At 45.4% G+C, this 25,638-nt stretch overlaps 1 protein-coding gene and 1 pseudogene across 3 annotated transcripts in view; one reads left to right on the forward strand and one right to left on the reverse strand.

Annotated features, from left to right (window-relative positions):
* The window catches only part of WIPF3 (WAS/WASL interacting protein family member 3), a 76,859-nt gene that overhangs the window by 23,407 nt on the left and 27,814 nt on the right, over positions 1 to 25,638 (reverse strand). The gene's annotated exons all lie outside the window — the stretch shown is intronic.
* LOC309845797 (mediator of RNA polymerase II transcription subunit 27 pseudogene) lies at positions 14,728 to 25,057 on the forward strand (annotated as a pseudogene). Its single transcript has 2 exons — positions 14,728 to 15,114; positions 24,518 to 25,057. The product of its transcript is annotated as a mediator of RNA polymerase II transcription subunit 27 pseudogene (transcript).

Raw genomic sequence — 25,638 nt, forward strand, 5'->3', positions numbered from 1 at the left:
CCAAGCGATACACGTTTTTTAGAATGCATTGTTAATGCACATGTACAACAGGGAATTTCTCATACAACATGCTTTTAAAGGGTCTCTATAGAAACCATTAATATCGAGAAATCATTTTAAACTGCAAAGTTTTAAGATCTTGAAAGTCTCTCATTTTATTTATAAGTAGTTAATGACAAGAAAAAAGAGCCAACAGAAATATCATGACCCTAGTCGAGAGGGTATGAACATTTTTGCAAAAATCTAGCATTACAATCTCAGACATGTGTTAGGGTCAGGGATTGGGGGGGCAGAGTGCTTTGTCTCTTTCTTCCTAGTTACAAGGTAAATCACCCACTGAATTATGATGATGGTCTTGGCCCAACTCAGGGGACAGACTTGGGGAAGGCAAAGGTTAGAATGGCGTGTCCTTCTGCTTAAAGAAGCCGCTGGACCCATGAACACACCTTATAGCCAATAATCCTGGGGTGGGAGTGAGTCATCCCATCTTATTTAAACTTGACTATTTATTACCCAAATGTATCCCCTGTTCCCCAACCTTGCCCATCCCAAGCTTTTCAGGTGAGGGCTATGAAGAAGGCTCTATGTCCTCGGAATAATTATTCTAAGTTGAGTATCTACTTAGCCCAGTCCTCAATAGGTTCTTGATGACTCTACATTACAGATTTGTTGATAAGCATCTTCCAAATCAGCAGGAAGATACGGCGTGTCATACCATGCATACACGTTGGAGTTCAATTGGCTGGACTAAATTGAATATTCTTCCTCCGACTTCTTGGGAGTCCTTTCCTGCTGCACTGTCTGCCCTGATAACTTTCCACTAGAGGGCTCTCCCTCCCCTGATATTGAGATGGTCAAACCTCTGCTGTGAGGTCAAGAACCAGGAACCTCCGGGGCTAGGGTGACCCTAGAGATTTAGGCTTAATGGATTTTGTGCAAAAGGACATCTAAGGACATATTCATTTGCACACTGAAAACGATTACACAGTGAGCGTCATTTCTACTCCACCTGCAATATTTTTTTTTTTAACAATCCACACATAATTTGCTTTCTTAAAAAACCCCAAGAAGTCTTGTTACTGTGGTTACAGGATACAGAAACAGAAAAGAGATTTCCAGATATTCACTTGTTCTTTTATTCTATGCAAATACTGGTTACTAGCAACTTCACTGAAAGTATAGTCGACAGAGAGAAGGCCACTCCTGGACACTCTTCCTGTGGTACTACATCCACCAAACTTGCCTCCCTCACCGCGCATGCACGCGCACATGTGCAAACACACACACACACTCAGGAAACTGAAACATTGCTTCAGGTTTGTTTTTGTTCTTTCTCAACATTGCTGTTGAGTGCGACAATCTGTTAAGTTCCGCATAAACCTTTTGTGGACTCAGTTTCCCCACAGGGAGCTCCAGATGGAACAGTGTGGATCCTGAAAAGATGAAAATAGCAGAATAACAATGCAAATGAGCCCACCCTGAGCCATCCAAAGGCTGAAGAACTAAAGTGAACCAGTAAAGACAAAAACTGTTAGAACTGACAGTTCTCACAGAGCCAAGGGTGGTGAAGTGTCTGTTCTCCATCTTGATAAACCAGAAACACTTCTGCATGTCCCTTCGTCATCCCAGAAGATGAGTTGATCTGGTTTCAGTGTGGTTGGGGACTGTGTGTGTGTGTGGGGTGGGGGGGTGGCAGTCCAGCCCAGAAAAATGCGCATCCTGCTGTTTGTCACACTGTCACCATATGCTGGCCATTCCTGCATCTGTTTGAGTCATACTGATTTCTGTGAGAAACACTAATAAAAAAAAAAAAAAATCCAGCCAGTTAATCCAAATCCAGCAGGTTGTTTGTCTCAAGGATGATCTAAACCCCATCATCTTCATACAATTTCAGCTTTGCAGCTTCTGAAAAGGTACATTTTCCACTACGGCTGTTAAACCTAAATTTAGTTCTCAGGTTTCCAGGCACACAGCCTGCTTACTCCCTTGGCCCTCAGCCCACTCTTCCACCCTTGGGGGCCGACAGCTCTCAGCGGCCAGGGTACTTGGATTTCGGGACCAAACCTGAACCCCCAGGCCAGCCTGACTAGCACTGCCTCCCCCTGCCACTACCATCTTGCCGGAGGAGAACACAGAGAGCCTGGGATCCGGAAGACAGACGTGAAATATCTCCAGAGAAATCGGACGCCGTGTTCCCTACACCCCAAATGTGCTGCTGAAGGGAAGGCTGTTCCAGAATGAAGGGTACTGGGAACTAACAGTGTTAGGTCTCATTTTTAGAAATCCAAATATGCAATTAAAATCCACAGCAAAAAGAACGGACCCTGTAACCTTCTTTTCTATAGCCTGGTTTCCTGAACAACTACAGGCAGACCGTGACGTTCCCTAAAGTACCAGCCACCTCCCACAGTGCCACTTCCCATTCCAGGAGGGTGACAACGGCACCACAGGTCCAAAACGGAGCCACCTGCTCCTCCAAGACGGCAAACCAAGACTTAATTATAGTTTCCTCCCCTCCCAGGAATGTGACCTTTACCCAGTCAATCTGAGTTGACTCCAGTTCTATGACTGATTCCTGCCCTTCACCTTATCTAAAATAGTCTTTTCTTTTATGACTTCCCTCTCCCACCCCCCTTTCTCCCTTTATTTATTTATTTTTTTAAGATTTTATTTATCTATTTGAGAGAGAGCACGAACAGGAGGAGGGGGCAGAGGTGCCCAAAAGAACCAGCCAGGTGCCTCAACTGAAGGTGTTTAAAGGCAGTAAGGACTTGAGGGTGGGACGGGGGCAGGGGCGCCTGGGTGGCTCAGTCCGTTGAGCGTCTGCCTTTGGCTCAGGTCATGATCTCAGGGTCCTGGGATCGAGTCTTGTGTCTTCTGGCTCCCTGCTCAACAGGGAGCCTGCTTCTCCCTCAGTCCCTTCCCCTGCTTTCTCTCTCGCTCTCTCTGTCAAGTAAATAAATAAAAATCTTAAAACAGGGGCGCCTGGTGGCTCAGTGGGTTAAGCCGCTGCCTTCGGCTCAGGTCATGATCTTGGGGTCCTGGGATCGAGTCCCGCGTTGGGCTCTCTGCTCAGCAGGGAGTCTGCTTCTCTCTCTCTCTGCTTGCCTCTCTACTTGTGATCTCTCTGTCCAATAAATAAATAAATAAATAAATCTTTTAAAAAAAAATCTTAAAACAAAAAAAACCCTTCCATATGGTACGACTCCTCAGACCTCCCTTCCGTTTGCTAGATGGGACGGTCTTGAATCCTGAATTGTTGAGTACAGTCAATTAGATCTTTACGTTTACCCAGCTGGATTCTGTGTTTGTAACAAAAGGCAAAGAAGCATCAGGGCCTTTCCGTTGGAACTCTGGGTGTTTCTGTTCCCATCCCCTGCATCCTCAGAGAAATGACTCCTCTGGAATGACTGGCTACTGGGCGCCTCCAGCCCAGGGGCCTGCAGGCCTTCTCCGACCCTCCCTCATCCCCACTCCCTACAGCTGCTCAATCACAAACTCCTATCGATTCTTCCCGAGCGATTTCTTCAGAATCTGGCTCCTCTTCTCCATCCCTGCAATGCTGACTTCATGCAGGCGGTGGGGTTCGACGCCGGCTGCCTCCAGATATGCCACCTTGGCATGTTGGTAATTTTGAATTAAAACTGCATAAGAAACAGCCAATGCAAGGACACTGACTATCCTTTGTTCCCCTGTGAGTGGGAAAGAAGTTTCCCACGTGAAAAGTAACCCCCTTGTACTAGGAGGAAAGGAGACATTCTTAGCCCCAGAGATAGGAATTCCAAGGCCAAGAGGCTTGTATAAACAAACCTTGTTACTCCTTTGCTAATTTACTACCCCAAGTCCAAACTTCTTTGTATTCTCCATACTTTAATTTTTTTTTTTTTTTTTTGAGAGAGAGAGAGAGAGAGCATGCACGGGGTGGGGCAAAGGGGGGAAAGGGAGAGGAAGAAAGAGAATTTTAAGGGTCTCACAACCCTGAGATTATGACCTGGGCTGAAATCGAGTGCCAGCCACTTAACCAACTGAGCCACCCAGGCATCAGCGTCTTGTCAACTTTTTACAAATACACTGTTTCTTTGTCTAAAAGGTCTAAAAGCTGCCTGCTTTGGTCACTTCTTTGACTCTCCTATGTCTACGAGTTCCTATGCATACAAAACACATTTTTCTCATGTTACTCTGTCTTATGTCAATTTAATTATCAAAGAACCTAGAGAGGGAAAAAGGGAAAATGACCCTCCCCTCCCCCCACCGGGCAGCATCACCTTGGGATCCCGTCACCTGGCCTTCATGCCTCCTGTCTTCCTGCTTTCCTCCACTCGGCTCTCAGGATGACCTGAGTAAGGGCCACGTTACTTGTCATGTCCCTCCCCACCGTAAAACTTTCCACTGGCTCCCAGCGCCTCAGGAGCAAGTTCAAATCCCTTCACATTGTGCAAGGCTCTCCATTTCTCAGGCACTCCACACTTGAGCTCACTTCTGGACCTTAGCTGGAGCTAATCTCTTCTGCTCCTTTTACACTTATCTTTGGGATCCGACCTCCGATCCCTGACGTCTGGGTGTTCCTCGAGCAACACGTTCGCCCTCAGCAGAGCACCTGCCACCCAGACGCGTCACTCTGCTCAAAACTTGCAATGTTTTTCCCTCTCACTTGGGATAAAAAATTCAAAGCCCTCACTCATGCGATCTGCTAGGCTTAACTGCACTTCTGTATGCTATCCTGAGTTTACCTACCAATGCCAGCATTTTTCTGTCCACACCAGTGTTTTCAAGCAGTTCCACTGTCTAGCAATCCCTCCCTAACTGCAAGCTGTGCTTGTGGTACTTGTTTTGAGCAATTCTGAGAATTTTGATTTTAATATGAATTCCAAGGCCCTTCAATAGGGAATAATCAGATGGAAACGGAAGCATATAGGCTGGGAATGGAAAGACAGCAATAAAGAAATGCGGAGAAAGAGGGATCTGAAGGTTGTACAAACAGTGCCCATGGGTGGGTTGTAGAGGCAGGGATTAGATTTAACTCTGCTGGAGCCATGAATTTTAGAAGGCAGTCAATTTATGGATTGTGGATTGGATATTGGACAAAAACACACTTTTTTTTAAAAGATTTTATTTATTTATTTGACAGAGATCACAAGTGGACAGAGAGGGAGGCAGAGAGAGAGAGAGGGAAGCAGGCTCCCTGCTGAGCAGAGAGCCCAATGCGGGACTCGATCCCAGGACGCTGAGATCATGACCTGAGCCGAAGGCAGCGGTTTAACCCACTGAGCAACCCAGGCACCCAAAACACACTTTTAAATTCATGTAATAGTTATTTTATCTGCATCATAGCTAAATGAATTTGTAAGTAGTTCACAGGAATTGCTGGAGAGAGGAGCCCTGAAAAGAGGGCCAATAGAAATCAGTAGAGCAATCTTAATTATTGGTTATTAGTACTGGTTATTAATATGTCTCAGTCATATATAAGATCTGAGTGTTGATTCTGTGCCACTGGATTCAGAGCTGGGGATACAGTATGGGCAAGACTGTGAGGATCCTGTTCTCCGGAAGCATATCTATGTGTGTGTGTTTACGTGTGTGCATGTGTATTTAGGTACACATATGTGTAGACACATCTTGCACATCTGTACATATACATACACAGAGATCCTCTGCTGTCTGAAAGTTCAAGTTACTTCACCTTTGGAAAATATCAACATGAGCGCCAATTTTTACTAAATACAAGAAACCAGAAAAGGCTTTTTGCTTTTTCAAGAAAAGCGAAAATTATTTTGGCAGTGAGCCTCACGGAGGCAGCCAGGACTAGGAGAGCCCAGCTCCTCACCCAGAAGGATGCTTAGCATCTTAGCATCAAGCTGCCTAGCTTAGAATTGTGTCTGTGGGCACCTGTGCTTTGTCCCAATTTATTCTGTGCACCTGTTAGCAAGATGTGTCCTAAGGTACCAGAAGAGCCTGGGAAAGGTTATAGTTTGGGTCTGGAAACGTTCCAAAGTGGTTCTGTATAAAATGATGGTAATTGCTTTCTCAATGTACGTTTTGACTTACAAAAGTCTTCTGGGGAACTCTACCGCCAGAGAGCGGGGTAAACCGCATTCCGTGTAATTTATTTTCTGGACCTGAGCCTCGGAACTGGTCTCCACAACTAGGACCCCAATCTATCTTCAAGTCTGCCTCAGACAACTGTGTTGAAGGCACCTGCTGTCTGACTCCCCTCAGAATGCTTCGGGGATTCTCCATCCTGGACCGAACCAAGGAATCTAGCCACACTTTCCCAAGGAAGCTTTCAACCTTATTTTGTATTTCTTGATGAGTTAAAACCGCTCTGGATTCCTCCCGCGTTTCTTTTCTCCTTCCAAGCCTGTGCTCATGCTTCTGCCTCTTCTGGGAAGGCTTCCCTGGCCCCAGCCCTGCCTACCTGCTCAAACTTTTACTTCTCTTTTAAGCTCTACATAAAAAACGGTTTACTTCATGAAATCTTTTTTTTTCTTTTGAACTTCTTCAAATTAATTTTTTCCTTATATGAGCCACACACCTCCTTGAAAGCACACTGTAATTCTCTACAGCACTGCCAGGTCTATCAAATATTCAAGTTTTTTTTTTTTTAAAGATTTTATTTATTTATTTATTTGAGAGAGTGAGAGAGAGCATGAGCGAGGAGAAGGTCAGAGGGAGAAGCAGACTCCCCGTGGAGCTGGGAGCCCGATGCGGGACTCGATCCCGGGACTCTGGGATCATGACCGGAGCCAAAGACAGTCGTCCAACCAACTGAGCCACCCAGGTGTCCCTCAAATATTCAAGTTTTTAAAGGCTTTTCTCTCCCCTCATTTCTTTCTTTATCTTGATTCTGGGATTCCAGTCATATGATGTTCTAGAAAAGGCGAAACTAGAGACCAGGTAAACCTATCAGGCATTCTTTGGAGCAGGGAGGTTCAATCGGTGAAACACTTTCCAGGATACTTTGATGATAGGCCGAGGCCATTACGCATTTGTCAAAAGCCATAAAACTTTATAGAATAAACAGTAAACCATACGCATGCAAATAAAAATAATCATTTAGGAAGCTGCTGGATCCCAGGGAAGAATGCAGAACATGACAGAATTATCAAACCTGTGTTACATATGAATGAAAATATTATTGCACCCTGTGTCAAAAAAAGACACTGATACATGTAAATTTATATCTAAATGAGTCAAAACCTTTAAGAATCAAGGCAAAGGAATTAATAATAAATAATAAATCCTGGTCTCTATATAATCCTGTCATTTCCCACAGAGGTACTGGCTAACAATTCTGAAACTGTTCTCCAGGTCTTCTGCCGTCCTGGAATTGGACAATTCACAGGTGACAAAGGGACAAAGAGGAGCTACAAGGCATCTCATTGTTGGAATAGGAGATTAAGGATTAGCAAGAAGAAAAAGTTCAAAGGTCCAGATGAACATGCAGCCATCAGGAGGCGCAGGACCTAGTTCCCTCTGGATGGAGGGTTGCCAGAGTTTGCACTGAGGGTTGGGTAAAAACTCAAGTCTCAGAATTCCCTGTAATAGTGCTGATGGGAGTGCTCGCCTGGTGATTGTCTCTTTCCTCCAAGCCAGGTCAACAATCCTGGAGTTAAAAAATAAAAACATCCAGCTCTAGAGTTCCTGCCACATCCTGCTAAGCCCTTCAGGTCCCAGGTACAGTTCTGGCAACTCCAGAAATCTGGGGTCCATGTCGTGGCTACACTGACAGACATCTGTTCCAGCGACTGTAGAACGCTGCTATAAAACTCATTCAACCTCCTCACCTGGACCTCTCATGTTTGGTCACAGAAGTACAAGGCTTGAGTTCCAGGTGCTTCCCCCACCTCCTTTACCCTGAGGAAAGCATCCTATCGCCACACTCTTTAAAGAGTCTTTTGAGCTATACCCAGATTTAATTACAAAAGCGCTAAAACACCAACCATCATTTCTCTGGAAAGTGAGAACATTTGTCTCTGCCATTTCCCCTTAATTTTGAGTGGAAATTCTGAACATGCAAAAGCTAAGCCATTCTGCTTTTAATAACCACATACCTAGCTTAAAAAAAACAAAACTGTATGAGCAATCTATCAGTGTTTTATTAAAATGAACTCGTGTAAACCCTAGCCCCGGTATCTCTGACATCTGTCTGCTCCGACAAAACATGCAGGCGTGGGAAGAGAAGCTGCTGCCTTCAAGGTTATGCCACAGCCCCGACTCCTCAAGCTGTCTTCACACTTTTTTACCTCTCGTCACCCTGTCCCTAGTGATGGGAGTTCAATTCAGCACCCTTCTCTTTTTCAACGATGCCAGTATTCCCAGGCTTTTAAAACTAAAATTTAAATGAGGAGAAAACTTGATTTTAAAACCTATACTCAATCTGGAGAGGATAACCTTGTAAGCAAAAAACAAACAAACAAAACAAAAAGAGAGACCAGTATTGGGAGTCAAGGACATGGCACTAGGCATTGTTAATAAATAAAACATAGTTTGAACAGTGTCTCAAAAACTGGTTGACGTTTCATATTTTCCATTTTGTTTTTAGACAAAAAGTACTACCAAGAAGACTCGTGCTCTCAACCCCCAGATTAATCTACAAACTAATGAAATAATGCTACTATCAACCACAGCATCACTGTTTCTGTTAAAGGCTTTGTCTCACTTACCGAAGCCCACACCTAGCATTCATTCCTCTTTTCCATCTGAAATGATCAACTTTTCCCGAGACTTGGCTCCTTCTTTCTATTCTGCAATGCACACACGTGATTCTGGAGTCTAGGTCCAGAGGCTGCGACACGCAAAGGCTGACAACGATGACGACAGCAATAAGACAAAGAGACGGGAAGGCATTCGTGTGTGTCAGGCACTGTTCCAAGTTGTTGATGTGTCTTAGCTCCTACAGAAGGAACCTGAACAACCAGCCCCGTGATGGAGGCACTAGTTGTGAGTGCCTTTGTCCACTTTACAGATGAGCTGCAGAGGGGAAATGTGCTGTTCACTGCTAGTGAAGGGAGAGCAGAAAGGAGAGGCCAGGCAAGTCAGGGTCCCTCTGTCATCGTGCTGGGCAGCCTCTTGGTAATGACATCACCTGGGAAAACAGTGCCAGTGAAAACCTAGGAATACAGAGCCAGTCCGCAGCTGGGTGGGAGAGCGGTCTGATGATCCTCTGGTCTGGGACCGTGGTAAGTGTTGCTTCACAAAGAGTGTAACAGCCAGAGCACGAAGGAGGGGGCAGAGAAGGGGTATCAGAAGGAAAAGGAAGGGAGGGTGCTGCTGCGGAGAAGGCTAGGGCCCGAGGAGCTAAGTGCTAGCTAGGCATTTGCCAGAGCCAGCAAGGACAGCCAGAGCTGAATGATGGACTCTGAGACCAGTCTGATTACTGGCTCAAATGTGAGCCAGCAGCCGCCTTGGCAAGAGGACGACTGAAAGCACTTAAAATGGAAACTGCAGAGAGTAACTCTAGCTCTGAGGCTGATACCCTCAACTGTAAACAGCTTGCACCTGAAACTCCCTCGTCAGGTGACATGGAACCTCCCACGAGGCGACCATGACGGCCCACCTCTTTTTTTCCAAGGGTCAGCCCCCTATTCTCCTTTTACACCGCCCTGCTGGCTGCAGGCACAAGGCAGGGTTTTCAGCCTATGGCCTCCCTTTGTGGACTCTGAAATAGATCAGGATTTTTGAAAATTGCTCAACCAGGAAAGGACTCAAAAGTAACAAAAAAAAACCAAGAGGGGGAAATTCCAAAATTTCTAGAAAGCTCAAGATGTTCCCAAAGTGTTCTACCTGTTATGGATGATAATGTAAATGGATCTAGACTTTCTTTTCTCGTGGTCACTCTTCTAGGTCCCTTGCATGGAGAGGCCAGTGGAAGCCTCTGGCTCTGAGTGTGGGTTAGATCCTACGAAGTTACCAAAAGAATCTTACATCTGGATCTGGTGATATTTTCATCATTTCAGAACCTGCTTCCCCACCTCTCTGGTTGGCCCCTAGGATGCCAGACCTGGGTATTCCGTGTATGTGCTCTTATCTCTGTCGCCGCCCTGGGACCTCACTTGAGTTCTGGGCCCTGTTGATGAAAAGGGGAAAGTCCTATCTGGCAATTGGATGATGCAGATGGGCAGGACCCAGCCAGCTGAGGGCTGGAACAGAACAAAAAGGCAGAGGAGGGCCAGTGTGCCCTGTGCTTGAGCTGAGACATCCCTCTTCTCTCGCCCTTGGACACTGGCACTCCTGGTTCTCAGGCCTTTGAATTCAGAATGAATTAGACCACCAGCTTCACTGGTTCTCCAGCCTGCAGAGGGGAAATTGTGACTTTCAGTCTCCATCACCACATAAGCCAATCTCTATGATGAATCTCCTGAAAAATATATCTTACTGATTAAAAAATACGTATCTCCTATTGGTTCTGTTTCTCTAGAGAACCCTGACAAATACACAAGGTGATGAACAAAGGAAGTACAAATAATGGCATTAATATAAAAAATAAAGAGGAGGGCAGGGAAGGGGAAGTGGGTAATAGAAGGGAGTTAAATCCTCATGTCTCACAGCAGTTAAGTCAATAGATGACTTCTCAATGTAACAGATAAATGAGCATGTTGGTATATTATTTAGAGATTTTTTTTTTTTTTCAGCTCAGGCCCACTGGCTTGCAATTTTATTTTTGTTATGCAACTCTTAGGTAGCCAAGCTAAATACATATATTTAATTATATCAAAGGATCCAGTTAAGCTATAATCTCTAAGCCATGTTACAGATCATAAATAGGACAAAGACGTCCTCACTGTAAACTGTAAATATCTGTTCAGAGCATCATGTAAGATTAGCTGTAATTATGCTGCTCTTCATTAAATTTAGAAGTCTATGAACCACTAGAGATTGTAATTTAAACTCAACACATCGCAAACAGACTACTTCCCCACGCCACTAAAATGCTCAAACTATACTTAGACTCACTCCACTGCTCTTCTGTGAGCATCATTTTTCGGCTCTAGCTCATTTTTTTAACCATGGGCATGTATTAGTTTGATGGGCCCACTGGGCTGCTCACCCAGTGTTGATTCCTGTTCATTTGCAGAACAGAGATAACATACCCTGGGGGCAACAAGTGACCATCCTTGTCCACTGCCCCAGGGTCTCTCTGACCCCTCATCACTTTATGGCCCTACAGTGAGTCTTTTACAACACGAGTAAATCTGAACACCCAGGAGCAATCATTTCTGTCATTTCTTCTAAGAAGGAAGGCTGACCTTTCCCTCAGCCTCAGCTGAGTTGTGAACTGTCTACCGTGGATGTATGCAAGGCCTTCACAGAGTAAGATGAGTGGGACAGGAGGCACTGCTGGCAAAGATGTGAACATGAACATGAGCTGGGAAGAAGAAACCACTCTGAGTTACAACTCCCATGGGACCTATGGAAACATCCCCCTCTCATTTCAGCAGCCACGCTGAGCTCGCCCCAATACTGCATGGCTGATTCCCTGCGAAGCACTCCAGGCATTCTCTCTCCAATCCCATCACCCCCTCCTCTACCAACCAGAAAACCTTCCCCAAACACCGTTTTCATCAGTCCCTCCTCTGGTTAAGAACATGTAGTGGTTCTGCTGGCTTAAATACACCTTCTCCACCACGTACTTTCTGAAAACCCTCATGGGTCTTTCTTTCACCTGCCCAATGTTTGCCTAAAACAGCCCTATAATTCCACATATCTACAGTTTACAAGGCTCTCTCTATTATGACATGTGGGCTTCCAAGCAACCCTGAGGGCTAAGTGTGAATGTCTTCCTTTTTCACCACTTAAACCCTCTACCCAGTGACTGCTGTATGCCAGGAATTCAATTTGTAGTTGTTTGACTTTCCTCACTCTAAAGCACAACATTGTGGTCTAAGACTTTCTACAAAGATAGCCTCAGGTTGCTGCTCTTTCGGGAATGGTATCTAAAATGAATAAACAATAAGCAAACAGTATCTAAAATAAATACATGACAATCAGAACATGGCAGAAATATGACACTAATAGGTCAAGAAAAAGAAAAAAAAGAAATTAGTCAAGAAGGCAGAATTAAGACTATTTGGTCTTCACTCCCTATCTTCTTTCTTATATATATATTTTAAACCTCTTTTGTAAAATTCTATTTCTTTGATTCAGAAAAAATTTGTTACATTTATATGTATATGAATGAAAAGCCAAATGTAAGTAAATATAGGAAATCATCTTCATGCCATAATCTGCAAGAAAAGTATACAACTTTCTTGTTCTTCTAGCTTTGTCAGAAGGAGGCTTAGTGCTCTCACTCATTCAACAGGAAAAAAAAAAAAATCACGGAGCAACTCCTCTGGGCAGTAACAGAGCAAAGGGGAAGCCAGATACTTCCATATATTACTAGCTGGTTAAGACTCAGAAACATGCCAGGAGAGCAGAAACACCCAGGATCTACTCCAACCTGCCTCTGGGCCTTGCTGGCACTTTGCAACATAGGTAACTTCAGAACATGCTGAAGTTTGTGGTCTAAGGCATATGCTTCTGCTGCAGAACATCTCTATGCAAGGATTCTACTGGCACCTTAAACTCAACACCTCCAAAACAAACTCATCCTTTCCTCATATCATGCATCTCCTCCCCAAGCGTGTGCATGCATGCACACCTGCTCACACACACGCTCACACCTGCCCTCCTCTGATATGGATCTCGTGATGTGGATCTCAGCACTACCCTTTGAGTCATGCAGGCTCAATGCCAACTTCCTATATTACACTCTTGATATTCTGTCATTGGTCAAATTTGCCTATTATCAGCTTTACTTGCGGGATATATTTAATTCCCGCTGCCCCTTCTGGGCCCACCACCACATTTTGTGTTCCTTCTTTGCTTCCCATCCCACACCACTTAAACCATGGCTCCATTCTTAGCAACACGAGGAGGTCAACCTTCAGGTGGGCAGGTGGAGGTGGGAAGTCTGAGAGCTACCAATTTAAATAGTCTCCGGATGGGCCTCCTGTTTCTGAAATCTCCACTCCCTAGTTAAACTTTCATGTGGTTTCTCTAATTTGCTTTACATACAGATGAGACAACCACAGAATTTGGACAAAACTCACTAGGCATGGTGTTCGAGGCTGTCCAGAATCTGACCACCTTCCATGTTTCCACCACCCATCCCACACGTTTTCCATACTGTCTATACCCGCCCGGTTCCCCATTCCCTGTACTGGTCATGCCCTTGGCATCTCAGTGTCAGTACCCATGCATTCTCTAGGCAGGTTCTGCTCTTCTCCTCCAAGTCTGCCAACCAAAGTCACATTTCATCTTCCAAGGCCTAGCTATGAAGCCTCCCACAGGCTTCATAGCCTTCATAGCCTTCATTTTAACTCAGAATTTCAACTCTTATCCACTTATTGTACAATAGCCTCACATTTTGGAAGTTTAACCTAGATAAGCATATATCATCTGGGGGTTGCTAAGCCCTGGAGATTGAGAGGAGGCTGGCTCAGAGTCTTTCTTGGTGCCCAAAGCCTCCCAAAGCTTTCTGCAAGCTCAGGGGAAGTTATGTCTCATGGGACATATGCTTCCATGTTCCTTCTTTCACACATCTTGTTCTGCTCTCCTCCTTATGGTCTCAAGAAACACAAGCCGCAGCCTTCTGGGAGCCTTTCCCTTCTTCCTCCATGCCCCTCAGGGAAACCCCTAAACACCTACACAAACCATTCATGAGCACAGGAGACTTTATTGAAATGTGGGTGGAGAACAGGAGGGCTTTCCATTCCAAGAGCCAACAACACCTCCACGCCGAGCACTGGGGCATCCCTTGGCCCTCGAATGGCCTTTGCTCGTCACACCACAGGAGGATTCCATCTGGCCCAGAATCCCCTTAGTCACATTCCTCAAACCAGCATTCTGGCCCCTTCCCCCATCTCCCTTCTGAACTCTCTTTTCCCTGTGCCCAGCTACTTAGGCATGAAGCAAATCCTTCTCCTTGCTTTGTGTGGCACAGTGTAGCCATTCTTATTTTTTGACTCATTCCTGCTTTCAAGTCCCACTCTCCCTGTCAACCCCTCCACAGTCTGTCAGGATATGTTCCCCAGAAAGGTCTCGCCTCGGGAAGAATTCTGGCGCCCGTTGCTGAGATTCTATATTTCACGTCTTGACATACATCTGTCTTCCCCAAGTAAGTTCCATGAGGCAGAAATGATATCTCCGTCAACTGTTCTAGTGCTCAGCACAATGTCTTCTATATAACAAACACCGCGAATATTCACTAAAGTAAAATTAGTTCTTTAATGTGAAAATTAGGTATCAGTTCTTTTTTCACAGAATTTTTTTTTTTCATGAGAATCACAGAAGGCCCCCATTTGAGCACATGAAATGTGATTCACACAGCATATTCTTATTAGTGACACTCCTTGTGTATTTTTAATAAAATGGGGCCACCTCAAACCCTCCCTTAAAAATACAGTAGCACCTGTTTAACAGAACACCAGGAATTCTAGAGGCCAGCAGAAATAAATCGCGGGTCATGACAGCTGCAGTGAATCGAAATGAGATGTAGGCTTTCATTTTGCTTAATAACTGTCAAAAGTCTTCATGGCAATTGTGACAGGGAAAGACTTTTGCATAAACTGAACAGACTTAGCATCTGAGGGAATGAATTGTAACAGAATAAAGGGGGAGGGCTATTTTTAGTTCACTTCTCTCAACTGTATTTTTGTCTTACACCTCCTAAAATTAGGCCTCCTCATGGAGGCCATATGTAATCAGAACGATGTAGGCTGTGGCAGCAATTGCTCCTGCAAGCTGAGACAGATCTCCAACCACTGTCCTTCCTTTGCACTGAAGGCTCTCAGCCTCCTTGGCATCTTGGGGAAGTCAACCCTGCACCTTAAGGAAGGGGCTACACCCCGGATTGAGGAAAAGCCTTTTAAAGACCACCAACCAACTGGCTCCCAGGCCAAGGACCGTTCAGATGACAAAGTGTCTGGAAGTCACAGGACTACTAAGGAACAACATACCAATACAGTCAACAAACATCAAATAAGCACCTTTGATATGCCCGCTACAACTCTGATGTCAAGCACATTTAATTCCATTTTAGCAACCAAAAATTCTTATACAGGCAGAAAATATGTAAGACCCTATAAAATACTAATACGTGAACATTTTTTTAAAATCACATTTAAAAAAATGCTACTAATCTTTGGTTATTCTGTTCATTTTAAGTAGCCATGCTTTCTAAGAGATAGTTTTAAAGATGATGAATCTTTAACAAAACCCAGAATTTAAGTCTTGATGAAAAATCTGCTGTTGACATCGGGGAGGCTGTGCATGTGCAAGGGCAGGAAGTATAAGGGAATTCTCTGTACTTCCCACTCAGTTTCACTCTGAACCTAAAACTACTTTAAAAAAAATAAAGTCAGTGGGGCACCTGGGTGGCTCAGTGAGTTAAACCTCTGCCTTCGGCTCAGGTCATGATCTCAGGGTCCTAGGATCAAGCCCCACATTGGGCTCTCTGCTCAGCAGGGAGCCTTGCTTCCCCCTCTGTCTCTCTGCCTGCCTCTCTGCCTACTTGTGATCCCTCTTGCTCTAAAAAAAAAAAAAAAAAAAAAAAAGAAAAAAAGAAAAAAAAGTAAGTCAGTTAAAAATAAACCACATATTACACAGATACATTTCAGATTCCAATGTTTAAATGGAACGATTTTAAGGAAAAATCATAATATTAAAGGACTCTAGGCATCAAGGTCATGGGGAAGGGGTGAGGTCAAGGAGTGGTGAAGCCCCAAATGCCATTAACGCCAACAGCTGGTCCCCAAGTTGGAGGTCTGGAAAGGGTGTTTTAGGAGTGCCTTGGTGGTTGCCTGCACAGAGCTCTTGAATTTTTTTTGTTAACAAGTGAATTAACTGTTCAACCAAAAAAGAAAAACAAACAAACCATAGATGCCTACTACTATGAAAGGGGTTTAGGAAAAGTTCGTGGAGGCAGAATTTTAAACAATGGTGGTGTCGACTTTTTTGTGGAATGAGGTAGAACACAGTGAAATAAAAATCAAGAAAAATAAACTCATTTACTTGTATTTTTCTCAAATTGGAAAAAATCGGTGTCATAATCCTTTTTGAAAGAGCAACACTTTGGTTGAGCTTCTGAAGTGCTGGATCATGAGGGAGCAAAGTTTAATTGTTCTATGTTACAGAGCCAGGGCAAAAGGGAAGGGAGGGCGGTGCCTAGGGTGCACAATGAGAAGAAGCAGAAGTTCCTGGAGTGAGTGCCCTGGCACTCCCGCTCTGTCATCCACTTGGTGAGCAAGGCAGCCATGTTAGCCCAAACCCTTAATGAAGAAGGCCGGTCATCACTCAGTTCTGGCTCAACCGACACTCCCTACCCTTTGCTGTCATGAATACATAGTCCTCCGTATTCTTACCTTTGCATGTGTCTTATCTAAGGGTGAAGACCAATGGGCTTCACTGATTTAGGAATCACAGAGCCTAGCATAATGATTTGCAAACAAACAAACAAACAAACAAACAAAAAACCCCAAAAAACCAAACCACCCAAAACGAACAAACAAATTAAAAAAACAGACATTAGAGTCAATATGCCTATTGACTGGGAGGTTTTAACATTTACTAATGAAATGTAACAAAAGTTAAAAAAAAAAAAAATTCCTCAAATCTTACGCTGCCCCTGAGGTTCCTACAGACCTGTATCCTGAGCCACTACTGTTCTGTACAAGGGTATGATCCATTTTTCTATGAGGAGCCGGTGATCCAGCAAGGCAAACTCAACACGAATAAGTAAGAACAACAAAAAGCAAATCAGAATATCTAGGCCGATCATGACCTTATTTCACTGGTTTTTAGAAGTATTATACTTCTTCGAATGTTAACATAGAAGGAAACAAAAGTTATTAAGTGTGGCCAACACTTAGGGAGAAGGAAATTATACAGTTCGTAAGGCTGGATAAGGGAGATAATATAACAGAGGAGACGTTGTGGAGGAATGACCAAAGGTGGAAAGGAAAATATGTGTAAGCGCTCCTGCACCTATGAATGAAGGTGGAGAGTATGTGCGGTGGATTTACAGGGGGAAAACGACATAAGGAAAGCCTGGGAGGGAGTTATCTCGGTCTAGCTAAACCCCCGTGCAGGTACATGCCTATATATATGAGAAACACAGAAAAGGATACAGATTCACAAACAAAGACACAGTTGCCAGATAAAATACAGGGTGCCCAGTCAAATGTGAATTTCAGATAAACAACAAAAAAATGTAAGTATCTCCATATTTGCTCCCTGCTTATACTAGAACAATAATTTTAGTTGTAGAATAGCTATGTAATTGAAATTCAAATTTATCTTGGTGTCTTGTACTTTCTCTTTGCTCACTCTGGCGACAGTCATAAAGTGACAACAGAGGGAAGGTAGAGTGAGAAAACGGAAAGGAGAAAGAGAGAGGGAAAGTAAGATGATTGTTTAAAAAAATATTAACTTTCGCTTCTTGTGGTTTCTCAGGTACTATTAAACAACTGAAGTCATTTGGCACTTTTGCAAGGCCAGGTCTACACGAGAACCTCCCAAGGCTTACCCTGGGGGTCTAGCCATGCACCTAACCAACCCTCCACACCACCCCCAAGCCATTGCCGCAAGAATTGACTGGGACCAAGCGGTCCTGGGAGGGAGCCAGCAGCCGCTGTGCAGCGAGCAGGCAGAGAGATCTGCTCCGTGATGCTGGAAGACCGTCCCATAATGGATGCTAAAACGATCTAAGATTGCACGGAATAGACACAACTCTCGATCTGGGCTTCCAGGAACAGAAGCTATCTGTCGGTCCATGGATTCTGAAATGCACTACTCCTGCTGCAACCTCAGCAGTTCAGCTCATTCGTAGCAAAGGCTATAGAGGAAGGTCGTGGGGGTAGAAGACCCCTTCTAGTCAAAGATTCTGTGTGCTTCTCAACAGTAGACAGCGTAAGACAAAACAGAGAAGCAAGAACAAACCCAACCAAAAACAACAACAAAAAAAGCACAAAAATTTGGGGTCAAGGAGGTGCACTTGCAGTGGCGGTTGACGAAACAAGCAGCAGATTCTGTCTGGGGCTGGCTGACCCTGGAACCAGATTTGCCCCCCGGGGGGCCCATTCCGGAGTCGTGGTGGAGTGGCCGCACAGGGGTGTCACTGAGTTGGAGGAGCCCTGAGAGGTCTCTGCGTGACCTATGAATGAAGGCACTGTGTCTTCCTTTGCTAGAGCTGCCATCAGAGTCCCACAGCCTGGCAATTTATTAAACAACAGAAATGTATTTCCTCACAGCTCTGAGGCTAGCAGTCTGAGATCAAGGTGTGGGCAGAGTTGGTTTCCTCAGAGACCCCTCTCCTCCCTCTCTGTGTCCTGATCGCCTCTTCTTTTTTTTTTTAAGATTTTATTTATTTATTTGACAGACAGAGAGACCACAAGTAGGCAGAGGGGCAGGCAGAAAGAGAGAGGAAGAAGCAGGCTCCCCACTGAGCAGAGAGCCCGATGCGGGGCCCGATCCCAGGACCCTGGGATCACGACCCTAGCCAAAGGCAGAGGCTTTAACCCACTCAGCCCCTCCTGATCGCCTCTTATAAAGACACCAGTTCCACTGGCTTAGGGCCCACCCTGACGACCTCATTTAACCTTCCTTTTCCCTTTAAGGACCCTAGGAGTTAAGTTCTGATGTACTGGCCATTAGGGCTTCAATATATGAATTGGAGGGAGACATAATTCAGCCCCTAACAGGCCAAAACCGTGACCTGGTGTCTATGCTGTGCGACTGTAACCCACCTCCCACTTCTGGGTACTTCCAACCTCAGCTTAGGTCAGTTCTGCCTCGGGGTCCTCGACACACCACAGCGGGTCTGAGTTCCTCATACCTAAAACAGGACTCCCCCCACCCCCGTTTGACCCTGACCCATTTTAACAGTGCGTCAGGGTCAAAGAGATTTAAAATTAGTCCACCTGTTTGCCACACGGTGTTATCCGTAACGACACAATACCAGTAATTACCGGCAGATGTTAACACCGCACGTTGGAATGCTCCACTCCATCTCCTAGCTTCCAATGTCATCCCACTGAGGATTAAAGAACCGAGCCACAGCTGAAAATTCTTTTGAGGGCCTCAGAATAGTGTTCTATAAATACAAAGAAAATTCTGGGAGGAGTACATCTCTGGTTCAACATTTTACATTCTTTTTATGCTGCTGTCACCACCAGCAGGTGGCTTGCCTGGGTAACATGAGCTTCGGTGTCACCAGTGAGCCCCTGGGAGGGTGTGCTCTCATTCACCCAACACCCATTTCCGGAGCAGCTCCCAAGGCCAGGCACTACCCTTGGCATTGCCTGCTCTGTGAAGGGGAAGGCCGGCTCGACCTCCCTCCTTAGGGAGTTTCTCAATGCAAGGTGAAGACAGGCGATCAACAAATTGTCTCAAGGGCCGTGGTGTTTAAGCTTGCTAAGATGCTTCCCAGACATGAGTGCAGGAGGAAATGTGAACTTTCATTTTATAATGAGTTCACATGAATCCTACAGCCAGGGAAATGCTAGTGACAGGAAAAAGAGCATCCACATGCACAATAACAAGACCAACCAACACTCGTAGGGCTGTTCTTCGCTGCTAATAAGCACTTTACGTGTAATTCATTTAGTCCTTGCATCAGCCATTAGGAAGCAGATGGTATTTTAATAGAGAACAAAACAAAGGCACAGAAAGTTTAAGTAAATTGCTCAAGGCCACTGAGTTTCCAGGACAGGAGTACAGGAGGGCTGCGCTGGAAACTTCACCACTATGCTGTGTTACCTCTAAAGAAAGGGCTACACTAGTCAGGCAAAGGTCCCTGTGGTAATGGAAATGTGAGAAGCACCATCAGAGAAGGCATTCAGCCAGTGTTGTTTTCGGGCCTCCTAACCCTGGCTGCCTGGGGCTTTTAGGGGATGTCCCAGCCACCTCTGTCATCACCGCAGCCCTGGGGGCCACATGGTGTAAGAGACAGCATGCAGATGAAGGAGTGCCGAGACTCCATGAGCTGTGTGACTCTGAGCAAGTACTTAACCTCTCTGGGCCTCTGCTCTTCCTCCATGAATTGGCGAGGACAATAGCAGAGGCTGCTGGGTCCCCACACCTCCCTGCTTGGCTTGACTTGGCTCATCGGCTGACACCACACGGCCCCCCACATGCTAACTGCTGGTTGGTCTCTGCTAGGGGAGTTCCCTGGATGGGCCTGCACTCCCCTGCTGGACTGCCCAAAGTGCCAGAGTGTGACAAGGGTGGGTGGACAAAGCCGCCAACCCCTCGCCCCTCACAGCACAATCCATGCAGATTCTAAGTCTCTCAGGGGTCTCCTGCAGGATGAAGCCCCACGTTCCCACACCCTCTTCACTTGCTTTCCTCTTTCCTCTATTCTGCTTCCTCACTCTCTTGCTGGGGCTTCCAGGAATCACCTCCCCCAAATAAACTACTTGCTCCCAGGCCCGTGTCTCCAGGTCTACTTCTAGGGAAACCAAAATTAGACAATGCTGATGAAAGATCCAATGAGGTTCTATGAGAAGTTGTTAAATGGTCAAGCTCTTTCCAGTAGGATTACTATTTTGAGAAATAATACAGAAGTACGATTATAATTGCCATGGAAAAGCTTCCATGCCCGATGATTATGGATGCACCCCCTTTTTTTCCAAGCTTGTCCTCAAAACCTGTAACTTGGCCATCATGATGGGTCTGCGTCAGAAACTCCAACTACATCTGGCAGCAAACAGAGCCAGAGGTTTGGTGGAATGCACGGATTCCTCGTAAAGATGGGTAAAGGAGCCCGCTGCCAGGGAGCGGACAATATACAATATACAATATACAATATACAATATACAATATACAATGCAAGAAGTTCCAGCAGGTCAGAGGGGCCCTGAGGGTGAGTGCTCTGAACATCAAAGCAGAGAATAAGGAACTGGGTGCTGGTGATTCTTGCTGGTCTCGGTGTTCCTGGGGTCTGGGCCTTAAAGGAACACAATGCGGAACAGTGTATCCTAATATAGCTGTTCATTTCACCTAAAAACTAAACTAAGGGAGGGTGTGCTTTTGTGTGAGCTTCGAGTTTTCATAGGAAATCTCATTGGTTCCTCACATCCGCCGCAGGACACAGGTCCCCTTTATCTCCCCATGGCCAGCCTCTCCCAGTATTGCACTGGAGAATCCAGCCTTTGAAGAATATGTTTAAAGACTTAGAAGAGCCTTTCTCTTTAGGCATTACCTAGCAACAATGAAAACGAAATGAAACAAATTCTCGACAAAGCCAAAGGAAATAAAATCAATAGGGAGCCACTCTGCCCATTGTGCAGCCTGAGAGGTGAAGGGCTGGGAAGCCCCAGATGACACAGAGGGCAGAGGTGAGGCAGATGTGTTGGGCTCCTGCAGCCCCTGCCCAAGGCCAGCCCAACCAGCGCCAACCTCTGGCTGGTCTCACCAACACACCTCTCGGTGCCAAAGAGCGGCAGGAAGGAACGCCATTGAATTTCGTCAAGTTCCCTCAGCCTTCCATGTCAGTCACTTGACTACTATTCTTATCCAAGCCAAACAGTCCAAGCCCAGCCCTGTTACTAATGGAAAATGTATGTGCCTTGAACACAAAATCTTAGTGTTTGTGTTAACATAAAAATCAGTGGAAGGAGGGGGTGCTTTTGTGTGGCCCTAGCAAGGAGAAGCAGCCATGGTTTTTCCCAGGTGAGGGTCAGGAATTGATGATTCAAGGAAGTATTTGGTCAAAAATAGGGAAGAGGAGGTTGGGCTAAAGTGATACCGCCAAGAAGGGAAAGAGGAACTGATGTGTGAGTTTGCATGCTCCTAAGAAATTACTGGAATGGAAATGGGAACACCAGTATGCCCAGAGGAAAATTCTGGACACCAGGAAATGATCGTCACATCTTGCTCCGTAGGCACCAGGGGACAGGAAAATCGCCGATCTCTGCCTCCTGGCCCCCACTCTCAGGATCCTCCTGAGGGCAGCCTTTCCGGGCAAGACAGGTAAGGCTCCTGGACCAAATGCCCCCAAAAGTGGGACTGACAACAAAGCAGCTGACATGGGAGGGTTTGAATCCTCATGGCAAGCAGCGTGAAAGCCAGTGAGACCATGCTCTAACCCAGTCTGTGGGGGAATGGCGTCGAGGGGCTACCCCTCACAGAAAGGCACATCTGCCTGTGTCAGGCACTGGGCTGAGGTTTTCAAACCGTCATTCCCATTAATCCCTTTACCACCCCATAGAGCAGTAGTATTTCCATTTTGCAGGTGAGGAAACTGAGATCCAAAAGGATTTGCTCGGGTTCCATTAGCCACTAAGCTTGGGGTCAGGTCCATCTGACAGGGAAGCCTGCAGCCTTCTCCTCCATGCTCAGGTGTCCTCCCACTCCTGGGGACAGTACCTGTGTGTCTAGAGAGCACAGTGCTCTCTGTATCCCCCACCACCCCACCATGGAATCACCCCTACCATGGTGGTGAGTCTCCACGTTCCCCCTCCTAACTCTAGCTTTCCACAGTTATTCTCAGGGGAGGGGAGGAGGGGGGGAGGGGGGAAGAAGGGCTTATGCTCCCCTAGGTAAGTCCAAACCTGGCCTTTGAGGAGATGAGCCAAGACATGCCACATTTCAGTAGGTCTTTTCCCCTCAGCAACTGGCTTGTTTTTGTGTTAAATCCTTTCTGTGGATATGGTAAGCACTTTTGGTATACATTTTTAGCAATAGTTATGAACTAATGGCAAAAAAAAGGGAGCTCACCTACCAGTCCTCACCGGTGTTTTTGCATGAGGGGCCCCTGAACTAAATGAATGGGTTTTACTGGGTCCCTTTGGTTCTGTGTGCCAAGCCATGAGGGGCAGCTGCACTCCCCTCTTGTCACAGATCTGACCCCCAGCACGACTGTCCCTTCTCTTCTCCTAGTCAAACCAATGGTAGTTTCTAAAAAATGTGACAGTCTGCAATGCTCGAAGGGCAAAAGTCTGTATTTCACAGTTGTGAGGTTTAAATAAGTCCCTGGATGCCTGTGATCTGACTTCTTGGGAAGCCCGGTTCACCTGCTCGTGGACCCACGCAGTTTTTTTAAATTTTGTTTTTGTTTTTTAAGCCATAACACATTTTCCAAGTTACCTCCACACCCTAAGTTTTTGCTTCAGAGCTGGTTTTAAAGTTTTCAAGTTCCTCTCCCCACCCCACCCTCCAGAATCCTTCAGCAACACAATAACAAGCAGCACACAGTCAGAAAGGGGACAAGGCTGAAGGTGAAAATTCTTATCTGGGTGGGGCGACCTTGGTGCCGAGAAGGGCTGCTGGCTGGGAAAGTTCTGCCTTAGCAATTCCCACGATGTCCTCTTTGCTTTGTCTGAGGAGAAAACAGCTAGCGGTGTCCTCATACCAAGGCACAGGACAGTAAAGGCAACAGTGTCACAAATCAATATTTGTAATCTGGTGCTCCTACCGGGGCTCCAGGTTGATTTAAATAAAAAGTAGCAAGGGAGACAGGGATGCCCAGCTCGCTGCTTCTATGACACTCCCCTTCAGAGTCCTTCCTATCAGTGCTCAGTCAGAGGAGGGAAAAACCAAAACATTCCATAACTCAGTGATTACAGATAGTATGTCTGCTGCAGGCAAGTGGCCATAAAAACCTTAACATTCATCTCTGGAAAAATAGGAGTCAGACTATATGACGGCAGAGGGGGAGCAGCACAGAATTTTAAACAGACGTTCTGTGCCTACATGGTTTTTATTTTTCTTAATTAAAAAGCATATAATAGGGGCTTTTGTGTGGCTCAGTCAGTTAAGCATCTGCCTTCAGCTCAAGTCATGATTTCAGGGTCCTGGGATCAAGCCCCACATCGGGCTCCCTGTTCAGCAGGGACACTGCTTCTCCCTCTGCCTGCCGCTCCCCCTGCTTGTGCTCTGTCTCTGACAAATATATAAATAAAATCCTTAAAAATAAAATAAAATAAAAAATAAAAAGCATATAATGGTTGGTCTCAATTATTCATTTGAATTAGGGAAAGTGTGCAACATAATACCCTCTTTGGGGGTGCTAAACTTACACCTCTATTTTGCATAATTTTGAGTTGTTGATGTTAACATTTTTTTTAATCATGGAAAATTAACATAGTGGAGTAGTATAATTAAAAAAAAATTTTTTTAAGATTTTATTTATTTATTTGACAGAGAGAGAGATCACAAGTAGGCAGAGAGGCAGGCAGAGAGAGAGAGGAGGAAGCAGGCTCCCTGCTGAGCAGAGAGCCTGATGCGGGACTTGATCCCAGGACCCTGAGATCATGACCTGAGCAGAAGGCAGAGGCTTAACCCACTGAGCCACCCAGGCATCCCAAAAGTGGAGTAGTATAATGAGGCCCCATGTAGTGCTCCAGCTTCCACAATTATCCACGCACAGCCAATCCTGTTCTACCTTTACCCCGACCTGCTTTTCTCCTCATATGTTATATGAAAAACATATATCCTGGGCAATGGCAACATGGCAGACCTGGAGGCCTTTGCTTAGGCCATCTGTGCCATCCAGGCGCTGGGCTCCAGTGTGAACGGGGTGTTCTACTGCCTGAAGGATGGTATGCAGAACAAGGAGAGGCTGGAGGGCTGGGAGAGGGCCTTCACTGCACAATGAACTGGGACCGCAATAAGCTAGAATGTCTGAGCAATTTGGTAAGCAAGTCACCTGAGAACGATCTCTTTGTAACAGTGGGCTGTGAAGCCTGAATCCTGTGTGGGACAAAACTCCTCTCTAGTCAACTCCTTCAAGCATATAAATGGTCAAACCGGTTGCAGTCCCATGCAGGTCTGGCATCTGGCCTTTTGAATCAACAGTCCTTGAAATGCTCTGCTAACCAGATAGGAGTATCTGAGACCGAAAGCCAAGCCCAAGACTCTTGTGTTACCACCTCAATTTGTTGATGATGTGATCAGTTGCCCTGACAGGATATTTCCTGAAATGTCCATCCACTTATCCAGACCCAATCACACATCAGCAATGCTTCCAATATTTGAAATTTTTCATAATGAAATGTTGAACAAATACCTATGCTGAAGACATGCTGCACCCCCAAGGAAAAAAACACCACGAAACAGAAGAAAACTGCCTCATATGGCACACTGAACTGGTTTTAATGTCTTCAAGCATTTGGGGTAAAAGACTTTTCTAAAAGTCCTTGAATCAGAAATTAAGGACAGAAATGAAATGAAAAGGATTTAGTATACTCTAAAAAACTTGGAAGAAAATGATAAAACTGTTGCAGAAATTAAGACTAAATTTCAAGATGTCTGAGGAAGAAGATATTCACATGAAGTTTAGTAGAGAACACTGGGGAAAGGCAGGGAAACAACCGGGATAATGACAGACACTAACACAGAGAAGCAAGACAAGTCAGAAGGGACGTTGTTGAAGTGAGACGCAGGCAAAGAAGAAACAACATGCATATAATCAGAGCCTGAGGAGAAGAAAAATGAAAGAACAGAACAAATGGTCTCACTATGTAAGACTGTAAGAAAAATTTCTAAGTTAAAGAAGGGCTGAATCTGTACATCGAAAGGGCTTGCCAGATGCTTGGGAAAATTGACCAGGGACAGTCAAATCTAAGATACATTCTAGTACGCTAGCAGACTTCAAAG

The sequence above is a fragment of the Mustela nivalis genome (genome assembly GCF_964662115.1).
Source record: "Mustela nivalis genome assembly, chromosome: 12".
NCBI classification, from domain to species: domain Eukaryota; kingdom Metazoa; phylum Chordata; class Mammalia; order Carnivora; family Mustelidae; genus Mustela; species Mustela nivalis.